At 41.3% G+C, this 6,954-nt stretch overlaps 1 pseudogene; it reads left to right on the plus strand.

Annotated features, from left to right (window-relative positions):
- The first annotated feature begins 5,846 nt into the window (after positions 1-5,846).
- Positions 5,847-6,587, plus strand: LOC112605316 (annotated as a pseudogene).
- Positions 6,588-6,954: the final 367 nt, after the last annotated feature.

Genomic DNA, 6,954 nt, shown 5'->3' on the forward strand with positions numbered 1-6,954 from the left:
CCCGCAGGCTTGGGGCCCCAACAACTAAAATGCAGGCCTACCGCAGTACCCAGTGAGCAGTGGCTTACAACATCAAGGAATGACCTCGAGTCCTCCTTAAAGACATCTTACCCTACCCCAGTTTCTCAGCTTTATGCTGCCACTAAGCAGAGTGCCACTGCTGACCTAGCTATTGTCCAACCTTATACTTTATCTCCTAATGGAGGAATATATAAGTTGGCTACCGGAGTGTGTGGTCCTTTGCCAAAGGGACACGTAGGACTTTTACTAGGTCGAAGCAGCAGTGCTATGTGGGGGTTAATGGTGGTCCCAGGAATTATTGATCCTGATTTTACTGATGAAATCCTTATTATGGTACAAGTCTCACAATTTATGTGCCTAGAGGCAGGGGAACGTATTGCAAAATTGCTTCTATTGCCTTTTTTTCCTTTCTTATCTAGAGATGTGTCTCGTCAAGGAGGTTTTGGTAGCACTGGGAAAACTGTTTTCTGGGAAACTTTAGTTTCTGATCAAAAACCTTTATGTTCATTGCAAATTAATGGGATACCTTTTGAGGGATTAGTCGACACAGGAGCGGATGTATCTATTATATGTTTGGCTCAATGTCCTGATCATTGGAAAAAGAAACAAGTATTGGTTACTCTGTCCAGCCTAGGTACTGCTTCTATAGTCTACCAAAGTGTCAAGCCCCTGAGCTGTGTAGGACCTGAAGGACAACAAGGAAAAGTGTTCTTTTATATTGTTCCCATTAATATTAACCTTTGGGGCTGTAACCTTTTACAACAATTTGTTTGCCTTTTTAAGCATTCCTTATATTTCTTCAGCTGCCAAAAATATGATGTTCAAAATGGGCTACAATCCTTTAAACTCTTAGCCACTGTCCACAAGCCTCAAGCTTTACAATTAAAGTGGAAAACTACAACTCCTGTTTGGGTGGAACAGTGGCCATTATCTAAAGAAAAACTTAAGGCTTTAAAGAATTTAGTTAAGGAATAATTGGCCAAGGGGCATATTGAACCAAGTACTTCTGCATGGAATTCCCCTGTGTTTGTCTCGTCAAAAAAAAAAAAAAAGGAAAATGGCACTTATTAACTGATCTTAGAACTGTAAATACTTGTATTCAACCTATGGGGACTTTATCCCCTGTAGCAAAAGAAAAATTGTCATTTGTAGAAAATAAAATTAGTGAAGCTCACCTTGATTATATTGCACCCAATCTTTCACTTTTGTTGTGTCTTTTTCATACTCCCCATCCGTCAACGGCCGTTTTACACCAAGACAATAATATTCTGGAGTGGCTGTTTCTGGCTAATAAAGCCATTTAAAAAATTCACCCATATATTGATAAATTGGCTAAATTAATTATTAAAGGATGACATCGAGCTCGTCAGTTGCTTGGTGCTGACCCTATAAAAATTATTACCTGATTATCTAATCAATACATTGAATCTCTATTGGAAAATCATAAGGGTTGACAAGTGGCTTGCGCTGAGTATACTGGTTCTTTTTCTCAAAATAAATTATCTGCTTTTCTGCAACAATATTCTTTACTGCCATATAATACTATCTCTTACATCAGTTAAAGGTCCCACCTTTTTTACTGATGCTTCAATCTATGGAAAGGCTGGATACCGGACTTCAGACAATTCAAAAATTTCTCACTATCCATTTGAATCAGTACAAGGAGAACTTTTTGCCATTCTTATGGTTCTACAAGACTGGCCTATATGTAACTAAATATATTTCTCAGACTTCTTTACCATTATTTCCTCAAACTCCTTTACAAAAATTATTTTCTTTATTATTTGTAACTCTTACTTCCTGCACTGTCCCCCTTTTTTATCACTCATATTCGTTCTCATTCAGCTTTGGCAGAACCTTTATCTTTTGGCAATAGTCAGATTGATTCTTTACTTATTGGCAGTGTCCAACGGGCTCAGGATGAGCACCAACTACATCATACTAATAGTTTAGGATTACAACGGCGATTTTCTATAACACGCTGACAAGCCCAAGCTATTGTCAGAGCCTGCCCACTTTGTGCTCCTATTATTGCACCTTTTTTAAGTCCAGGTATTAATCCTCAAGGCATTCAACAAAATCACATTTGGCAAATGGATGTAACTATGTTCCTTCCTTTGGTCATTTAAAATATGTTCATCATACTATTGATATGTGGTCACATTTCCAGTGGGCTATGCCATTACCCTCTGAAAAGGCTGACTCTGTTATTACTCATTTACTTACTTGCTTTGCAGTTGTGGGAGTCCCTGCTGAATTAAAAACTGATAATGCCCCTGCTTATTGCTCTCACAAATTGGCTGCCTTCCTCTCTTTATACCATATTCATCATTCCACTGGTATTCCATTTAACAGTCAAGGTCAAGCAATTATTGAAATAGCCAATGCTACCTTAAAATTACAACTTTTAAAACTAAAAGGGGGAGATGGGCGAGATTCCCCAAAACATCAAATTCTGAAAGCCCTTTTTACTTTAAATTTTCTCAACCATTGGTGCCCGTTACAGCAGTCTGAAGCGGTGAAACATTTTCAACAGCCTTTAGAAAAGCCACAAAACAGTAATCTGTGGGTGTATTATCCTTCATTACAAGGGAAATATTTAAAAGGAAAAGTTTTACAATGGGGCCAAGGCTATGCTCTTGTCCGTACAGGTGCCGGAGACGAGTGGTTTCCATCTCGATGGTTGAAACAGTGCCATGGCAAAGAGGAGCAGATCCAAAGAGTTCCTGAAGGAATTCCAGGAGCTAAATCTGAGTGCTCAGAGAATATTCACCTTTGGAATTCAATGTGCGGAGCCCCCGACATGGGGACAATGGAAAAAGTTAAGAAGCTGAAGGGGTTGTTCAACACGCTGGACAGCCCAAAACCCCACTGACTTTATTCCTGGCTATGCTGGCTGTAGTAAATTGTCAGGTAACAGCTGGAGAATTTACATACTGGGCTTATATTCCTTTTCCACCCTTATATCAAGGTGTGGCCTGGGGAGACAGAGAAGTCCCAGTATTTACTAATGATACTGCTTGGATGCCATCGCCTTTTTTAAACCAGGATCCTGAATTACACACTGGCACAGTAAATAGTTCCTATCAATTTGGGGTTGAAGGGTTACCTATATGTCTTGGGGGTAGTCCACATTGTCTGCATCTTTCTCATGAGGCTTGGGCTGCTCGCTATAACCATAGTCATATCTCTGCCTTTACTATGATTATTGTGGCTCAAAGTTTTAAGTATAATCATACTGCAGTACTTGATGAAACTCTGCCAAGTACATTATCTTTATGCCCTATCCCTGATGTGTCCAGAGGTGTTTCCCAACTAGAGTGGATTAGATGTAGAAGTAGTGGGCCACAATTGTTGTTAGAAGTAAAAGGGAAGAGTCGTAAATACCTTGTTACAGATTGGAGTGTACATGGAGATTTTCAGACTAAATTCAGCCATGTCAACCTGCATTTGCATAAAGGTAATCACAGCATTTCTGCAGATGGCAATGAAACTATTATTTTGCATGATGGTGGTCTATCACCTCCTATGCCACATTTGGCTAATACCTCACAAATACAAGGCCATATTTGGAAGTTGCTAACTGCTGGTAAACCAATGTTCACTTTCACGGGAAACATGTCCTTAAATCTTACTAATATTGCGAACCCTTTCCATATATCTTTGCATCAAAATAGTTCTAGATATGTTATTGCATGTATAAGAAAGCCTTACTTGTTGTTGACAGGAATTTTTAAATGGGATAATAATATAGGGGTAGTTAACTGTACAAACAATTGTACATTCTTAAGTTGTATAAATACTACTTGGTGGAATAAAAATTGGAAAGAGTCTCATTCTGATGTATATATACTAAGAGCCAGAAAAGAAACCTGGCTACCTGTAAACTTAATACGTACTTGGAGTGAATCTACTGGGGTTACTCAAATTTACAAGGTTATGCAAGATCTTGTCCACTGCAGTCGGAGGATGGTTGGAATCGTTGTGACCGCGGTGATGGGACTTGTAGCAATTGCTTCCACCGCCGCTGTTGCTGGATTAGCTCTACACCAGAGTATACAAAATGCAGAATTTGTGCAACAATGGCATGAACAATCACATTTGTTGTGGCAGCAGCAATGAGACATAGATGCTCATTTGACTGAACGAATGGATAATCTGGAGCAAGTGGTTTCTTGGTTGGGAGATCAGCTAACAGTGTTGAATACCCGAGCTTTGTTGAAATGTGATTGGAACACTACCCAATTTTGTATTACTCCTGTTCCTTTTAACAGCACTGTACATAATTGGACTGAGATAAAGAGACTTTTAATTGGTCATAATAATCTTTCCCTAGAAATACAAGAATTAACACAGAACATTTCTGAAACATTTCACAATCAGTTACTGTTGCTGACTGGTGCAGATTTGATGACTGGTATTGCATGAAGTTTGATGCCTTTGAACCCTACAAGCCCTGTAAAAACTTTGCTGACCTCTGTTTCTAGTAATGTATTGATTGTTGTTCTTGCCTTTGTCATTTTCACAGTCTGCTGGAGACGGTGCCAAAGGGCAAACACTGAATCCCAGTGAGCCCAACATGTAATGATGGTTTTAAAAGAAATTCCAACTTGTAAATAAGGAAAGGGGAAATGTAGAGGACTACGTGCTCGCAAACAAGACGTTCCCGATAAGTCCCGCTCTTGCAAACGAAGCAGGGTGTTCCCAATAAGTCCTGCTCTTGCAAACGAAGCAGGGCGTTCCTTCCCTGTAAACAGGGAGGACAAAGGAGCCAGCTGCAAACAGCAGACCCTGGGGGCTTGTTTATGTGTAAACATCTTGAAAATCCAGAAAGTCAGGGAAAGGTCAGAAAAACAACAATGTGTCTTGTGACTTGGCAACATTCCACAAAAGACTGTATAAAATAAAACAGAGCGTGCCATTTGAGGCAGCCGCCATGTTTGTCTTGTCTTGTGTTGTCTTGTGTGTTCATTCCTTTGTTTAGGAAACACACAGACCCCAACAACAAAGTTATTTATTCTTTCTTTAGCATTATCCTAGGATATTCTTCTCTTAAGACAGTCCTCTGGTTAACCTGGTATAAGTGAGATGATTATGATGGAGTATATCCCAGACTGAACAATTGGTCAGTAGGAATTTTTTATTCACTGCCTGAGGCATAAAATTCCTGCCCTCTTTCCTCTTACTCAAGCTAAATGTAGAGAGTCACATCATTCTCCCTGTGAGGCCGTTGGACAGAGTACTCTTATGGGGCTCATTCACCAGGTGCCAGGGGAGGCAGATTTTAACACTTGCATCAAACATTCTTGAGCAGTTACCCTGGAAACAGCAGATACCAGATAACTCCTGAACTGGCTCAAGACTGCTTTTTATTTGCAGGCTTTCTGTCCAGGAGTGCTTGTGGGGATGAAGCTGTTTCCTTATCTAGATCAGCTGAGTAGGAGCCATGCAGGATGGCACTCACCTCCCAGAGATGCGTCCTAGACATACATTTCCACATTGTCAGGGTCCTTGTGCTTTCTTAGAGTCATGTGCTACACGTGTATCCCTGCCCAAGACCCCAACTTTCCCTGTCAGATTTATCTTTCCTTGACTACAGGCAAAGTTGACTTTATTTATATTTGTTTTTCTCCAAGGGACATTTTGTATCGCATTGCTCATAAAAGAAACATACTCCCCCACCATTGGCTCTTTCCACACCACTGGACCCACCAGGTTATTTGCATTTTGTCCCCTAGGGAAGACCTTCCCTTATGAGTCTGAGATAAAAGCTCAGCTCTAACCTTACCTTTGCCTATCAGGACTCCTCATTTCACCTCCTCACAATGAGGCTCCCTGTTCAGCTCCTTGGGCTGCTGGTGCTCTGGGTCCCTGGTAAAGACAGAAGGAGATGAGGGAGGAGAATGGGGTGGGAGGGTGAGCTCTGGGGGTCCTGCAGCTTGCTATGTTTATACCAACCATGAGTTAGAGGCATATGGTCTATACTCCAGGGAAGGGAGTTTATTATTTGCCCTGTGAGTAATTAGGAACCACCTAAAAGGAACAATGACCAGTGCTCTGAGTAAGATCTTGAAAACGTATAGAGATCCCTTGTGCCTAGTAAATAATGGGTTCATTTTAGAAAGTCCATTTTTGATGACACAAGTCAAAATTAAAAAAAATAAAAGATTAAATCAATATCATAACGGAAATCATGAAAATTGTACATAATTCTTGCACTTTTCTCTCATCATTTCAGGATCCAGTGGGGATACTGTGATGACCCAGACTCTTCTCTCCCTGTCCATCACCCCTGGAGAGCCGGCCTCCATGTCCTGCGGTCTAGTCGCAGCCTCCTGCATAGTAATGAAAACACTGATTTGTATTGATTCTTGCAGAAGCCAGGCCAGCCTCCATGGCTTCTGATCTATTTGGTTTCCAACAGGGCCTCTGGAGTCCCAGACAGGTTCAGTGGCAGTGGGTCAGGCACTGATTTCATGCTGAAAATCAGCCAGGAGGCAGAGGATTTTGGTGTTTATTACTGCGTGCATCATCTACAAATTCCTCCCACAGTGCTACAGCCCTAAACAGAAACCTCCCTGTTGGAGCGACCCAGCTGCTCACATGCACTACTTGCCCTGGAGCAGCTCAGCAGTTTCTCCGAGTCTGCAGAATTCTCAGTAGGATGTCAGAGATCTCAAGGACAGAGTTTGCTACTGAGGAATCTGGTTGCTGAGCGCCTACACTGCAACTCAGGTCCCACATGTTAAGGCCCCATCAGCTGACACAGCCTGGGAACTGAATCAGCCTTAGGAGAAATCAGGTGGCCATGTGCTGTGGGAGTGACAGGCTATGATGAAGGGAGAGTGAGGAAAAGTTTATTTTCAGCCTCCCTGTCTTGCATACATTTGTCAAGTACATTTAGTAGAGAGAACAAGACCATGGTAGCAGATA

This window comes from Theropithecus gelada, chromosome 13 (genome assembly GCF_003255815.1).
Source record: "Theropithecus gelada isolate Dixy chromosome 13, Tgel_1.0, whole genome shotgun sequence".
NCBI classification, from domain to species: domain Eukaryota; kingdom Metazoa; phylum Chordata; class Mammalia; order Primates; family Cercopithecidae; genus Theropithecus; species Theropithecus gelada.